Source organism: Bufo gargarizans, chromosome 9, assembly GCF_014858855.1.
Source record: "Bufo gargarizans isolate SCDJY-AF-19 chromosome 9, ASM1485885v1, whole genome shotgun sequence".
NCBI lineage: Eukaryota > Metazoa > Chordata > Amphibia > Anura > Bufonidae > Bufo > Bufo gargarizans.
In genome coordinates this window covers 194,359,258-194,365,257 of record NC_058088.1, presented here as the reverse complement: position 1 = coordinate 194,365,257, position 6,000 = coordinate 194,359,258, and positions in this window count along the sequence as shown.

Sequence of the window (6,000 nt, the reverse complement as noted above, 5' to 3'; positions counted from 1 at the left end):
CCACAATAGAAAACGGATCTGTCCCCCATTCACTTTCAATGGAGTTCATGATGGATCTGTTTTGGCTATGTTGGAAGCAATAGATTGTTTTCCCCCGGTTGATGATATTTGCAAACACGAGGCTGAAGATGTAAAGCAGTATAAACAGTAGAGTAACGTCAGAGGTCGGATCAATAGCACCGGACCCTCAGACGTGCGAGCTGCGGCCTCCCCTGTGCCTTATGGAGCGATCGATGTGCCGGGAGACTGCTGCAGGTCAGAGGTTTGGCCTCACATCTGGGCATCCTCCAGTGCAGGGCGCTCCGCAGTGTACTGTGATACGGCTCCAGGGGACCCGGGCCTGGGGGGCAAAAAGCCTATGAAGAGGGCGGTAAAAACAGATCAATGGAGGGATGGGTGACCCTGTGACCCCCAACATGCCTCCTGTGTGACACTAAATCTGTGTTATGTCCAGCAGCGCAGGGGCTCAATGTCATGTGACACGATGAAGGCGCGCCCGTGTTAACCGCGCTCAGGGCTCCGAAGAGTTCTGCTGGTTAAGAATTCACCAGACGACTGCATTAATGGCCCTGAGCGGCCGCTGCAGATCTGCTCCACAGTTCAGGAGATCGGGTTCTCGGAAAGCTGGGTGACGTTACTGAAAAAAGCCCACCAGGGCATATAGCATGTGGGGCGTGATGGCGGTCATGCGAGATTCACCCAGCTTTACAAGAAGCAGATACAATGCTGACAATATCTTACAACTGCTGATTGATAGTGGAAACAGTCAGCAAGGCTATGCACTGACACCCTGTGAAGAGGTTAGCTGAACTCGTATAATGTACACAGTGACTGCACCAGCAGAATAGTGAGTGCAGCTCTGGAGTATAATACAGGATGTAACTCAGGATCAGTACAGGATAAGTAATGTATGTACACAGTGACTGCACCAGCAGAATAGTGAATGCAGCTCTGGAGTATAATACAGGATGTAACTCAGGATCAGTACAGGATAAGTAATGTATGTACACAGTGACTGCACCAGCAGAATAGTGAGTGCAGCTCTGGAGTATAATACAGGATGTAACTCGGGATCAGTACAGGATAAGTAATGTATGTACATAGTGACTGCACCAGCAGAATAGTGAGTGCAGCTCTGGAGTATAATACAGGATGTAACTCGGGATCAGTACAGGATAAGTAATGTATGTACATAGTGACTGCACCAGCAGAATAGTGAGTGCAGCTCTGGAGTATAATACAGGATGTAACTCAGGATCAGTACAGGATAAGTAATGTATGTACAGTGACTGCACCAGCAGAATAGTGAGTGCAGCTCTGGAGTATAATACAGGATGTAACTCAGGATCAGTACAGGATAAGTAATGTATGTACACAGTGACTGCACCAGCAGAATAGTGAGTGCAGCTCTGGAGTATAATACAGGATGTAACTCAGGATCAGTACAAGATAAGTAATGTATGTACACAGTGACTGCACCCGCAGAATAGTGAGTGCAGCTCTGAGGTATAATACAGGATGTAACTCAGGATCAGTACAGGATAAGTAATGTATGTACACAGTGACTGCACCAGCAGAATAGTGAATGCAGCTCTGGAGTATAATACAGGATGTAACTCAGGATCAGCACAGGATAAGTAATGTATGTACACAGTGACTGCACCAGCAGAACAGTGAATGCAGCTCTGGAGTATAATACAGGATGTAACTCAGGATCAGTACAGGATAAGTAATGTATGTACACAGTGACTGCACCAGCAGAATAGTGAGTGCAGCTCTGGAGTATAATACAGGATGTAACTCAGGATCAGTACAGGATAAGTAATGTATGTACACAGTGACTGCACCGGCAGAATAGTGAGCGCAGCTCTGGAGTATAATACAGGATGTAACTCAGGATCAGTACAGGATAAGTAATGTATGTACACAGTGACTGCACCAGCAGAATAGTGAGTGCAGCTCTGGGGTATAATACAGGATGTAACTCGGGATCAGTACAGGATACGTAATGTATGTACACAGTGACTGCACCAGCAGAATAGTGAGTGCAGCTCTGGAGTATAATACAGGATGTAACTCAGGATCAGTACAGGATAAGTGATGTATGTACACAGTGACTGCACCAGCAGAATAGAGAGTGCAGCTCTGGAGTATAAAGCCTCATTCACACGTCCATGTCCGTGCTCAAATCCGTGAAGCTGTCCGTGAAGGATCCATGTTAGGTCCGTGTGTCTGTTTTTTTGCTGTACGTGTTGCATCCGTGTTTCACTGACACTGAACAGCTAAAAAATAATTTTCAAAGAATCTCTTCTTAATGATTCTTGAAGCATGGATGGCATTTGTGGTTTTCACGGACCCATAGTCTATAATGGGTGTGATGGATCCGTGCATGCATCTGTGCTAAAAACACGAATCCACGGACACTGCTAAAACACTGATGTGTGAATACACACATTACAATGAATGGGGACGCGTGCTGTCCGTGAAACACTGAGGTGTGAATGAGGCCTAATACAGGATGATACGCTCTGCACGCACCGTGTACAGATAATTCCCCCCATGTCTTTGCAGTTGCTCAGCTGAGTTGGGGTTCAGTCCGGGGTGCAGGGGGCTGTCAGCACAAAGCTCTGTACAGCATTTTTAAGGGGGCTTCATGTAATTGGCACCATATAAATGGCAGCCTAGTCTTTGGCCCCTATGTGGCAGGTTAGTGGCCCTTCATGTACGGTCAGTGTTGCTGCGGCAGGATGAGGTTTCCCTGGACATGAATTAGCCGCAGTGATAAGGTCTGGGGTCAGTGGTCGTGACCTCCGCTCCTACCTGAGCCCCCCCTCCCCTATATACAAGGTACAAAACGTTACCTGTGTAATGCTTCTCAGCAGCGGCCCCTTCTCCCTCCCCGCCACTTGCCCCTGGGTCAGTAGGGCAGGTGAGAGGGGCTGGGAACTGTCAGAGTGTTTTCTAAGCCCCTCGCACTCAGGGCCCAGATGGACGTGGCGGCCCCTGCTCCTTCTATGAAGTCCTTGTCATCTTTGTACACTGTATGTATGAATGCTGTCCCCTGGGGCGGCCGCCTTGTGATGTGTGGACTGGTGTGTGTGTATTTACCCTGCAAAGTCTCACTTAAAAAAGGAGCACCCCCCTCCAGATGCCTGTCCCCGAGGCATGCACATAATGTGGCCTTTCAGGGGACTGTAACGGGGCCTGAGAAGACGACGGAGCCGGCCGCACCGCAGCGCACACAAAGACACCTTGTTAGAACCATCCACAGGGGTGGGGCGCCCAAACTTCTGCACTGGCCAGATAGTGGCAGTACCACTGCCGACCCGATGAGATAAGAGGCTGAGCAGGCTGTATCACACAGGGGAGGATTAGATACACAGCTCAGCAGGCAGGATTAGATACACAGCTCAGCAGACAGTATCACACAGGATAGGATTAGATACACAGCTCAGCAGACAGTATCACACAGGGTAGGATTAGATACACAGCTCAGCAGACAGTATCACACAGGATAGGATTAGATACACAGCTCAGCAGTCAGTATCACACAGGGGAGGATTAGATACACAGCTCTGCAGGCAGTATCACACAGGATAGGATTAGATACACAGCTCAGCAGGCAGTATCACACAGGATAGGATTAGATACACAGCTCAGCAGACAGTATCACACAGGATTAGATACACAGCTCAGCAGACAGTATCACACAGGATTAGATACACAGCTCAGCAGGCAGTATCACACAGGATAGGATTAGATACACAGCTCGGCAGACAGTATCACACAGGATAGGATTAGATACACAGCTCAGCAGACAGTATCACACAGGATAGGATTAGATACACGGCTCAGCAGGCAGTATCACATAGCCAGGATAGGATTAGATACACAGCTCAGCAGACAGTATCACACAGGATAGGAATTAGATACACAGCTCAGCAGACAGTATCACACAGGATAGGATTAGATACACAGCTCAGCAGACAGTATCACACAGGATAGGATTAGATACACAGCTCAGCAGACAGTATCACACAGGGATAGGATTAGATACACAGCTCAGCAGACAGTATCACACAGGGTAGGATTAGATACACAGCTCAGCAGACAGTATCACACAGGGTAGGATTAGATACACAGCTCAGCAGGCAGTATCACACAGGATAGGATTAGATACACAGCTCAGCAGGCAGTATCACACAGGGATAGGATTAGATACACAGCTCAGCAGGCAGTATCACACGGAGAGGATTAGATACACAGCTCAGCAGACAGTATCACACGGGATAGGATTAGATACACAGCTCAGCAGACAGTATCACACAGGATAGGATTAGATACACAGCTCAGCAGACAGTATCACACAGGATAGGATTAGATACACAGCTCAGCAGGCAGTATCACACAGGAGAGGATTAGATACACAGCTCAGCAGACAGTATCACACAGGATAGGATTAGATACACAGCTCAGCAGACAGTATCACACAGGATAGGATTAGATACACAGGCTCAGCAGGACAGTATCACACAGGATAGGATTAGATACACAGCTCAGCAGACAGTATCACACAGGGTAGGATTAGATACACAGCTCAGCAGGACAGTATCACACAGGGATAGGATTAGATACACAGCTCAGCAGGACAGTATCACACAGGATAGGATTAGATACACAGCTCAGCAGCAGTATCACACAGGATAGGATTAGATACACAGCTCAGCAGACAGTATCACACAGGATAGGATTGATCACAGCTCAGCAGACAGTATCACACAGGATAGGATTAGATACACAGCTCAGCAGACAGTATCACACAGGGATAGGATTAGATACACAGTCCTCAGCAGGCAGTATCACCACAGGGTAGGATTAGATCCACAGCTCAGCAGGCAGTATCACACAGGAGTAGGATTAGATACACAGCTTCAGCAGCAGTATCACACAGGGATAGGATTAGATACACAGCTCAGCAGAGGCAGTATCACACAGGATAGGATTAGATACACAGCTCAGCAGGCAGTATCACACAGGATAGGTATCACACAGGGTAGGATTAGATACACAGCTCACAGGCTTATCACACAGTTAGGATTAGATACACAGCTCAGCAGGCAGTATCACACAGGGTATGATTAGATACCAGCTCCGCATGCAGGTACCACAGGAAATAGGATAGATACACAGCTCAGCAGGCAGTATCACACAGGATAGGATTAATACACAGCTCAGCATGCAGACACACAGGATAGGATTAGATACACAGCTCAGCAGACATTATCACACAGATGGATTAGATACACAGCTTTCATGCAGGAAGTATCACACAGGATAGATTAGATAACAGCTCAGCAGGCAGTATCCACACAGGATGGCATTAGATACACAGCTCAGCAGGCAGTATCACACAGGATAGGCTTAGATACACAGCTCACATACAGTATCACACTAGGATTAGATACAAAGCGTCAGCAGACAGTATCACACAGGGTAGGATTAGATACACAGCTCAGCAGGAGTATCACACAGGGATTAGGATTAGATACACAGCTCAGCAGACAGTATCACACAGGAAGGATTAGATACACAGCTCAGCAGCAGTATCACACAGGATAGGATTAGATACACAGCTCAGCAGGCAGTATCACACAGGAGAGGATTAGATACACAGCTCAGCAGACAGTATCACACAGGGTAGGATTAGATACACAGCTCAGCAGGCAGTATCACACAGGGTAGGATTAGATACACAGCTCAGCAGGCAGTATCACACAGGATAGGATTAGATACACAGCTCAGCAGGCAGTATCACACAGGATAGGATTAGATACACAGCTCAGCAGACAGTATCACACAGGATAGGATTAGATACACAGCTCAGCAGACAGTATCACACAGGATAGGATAGATACACAGCTCAGCAGACAGTATCACACAGGATAGGATTAGATACACAGCTCAGCAGGCAGTATCACACAGGATAGGATTAGATACACA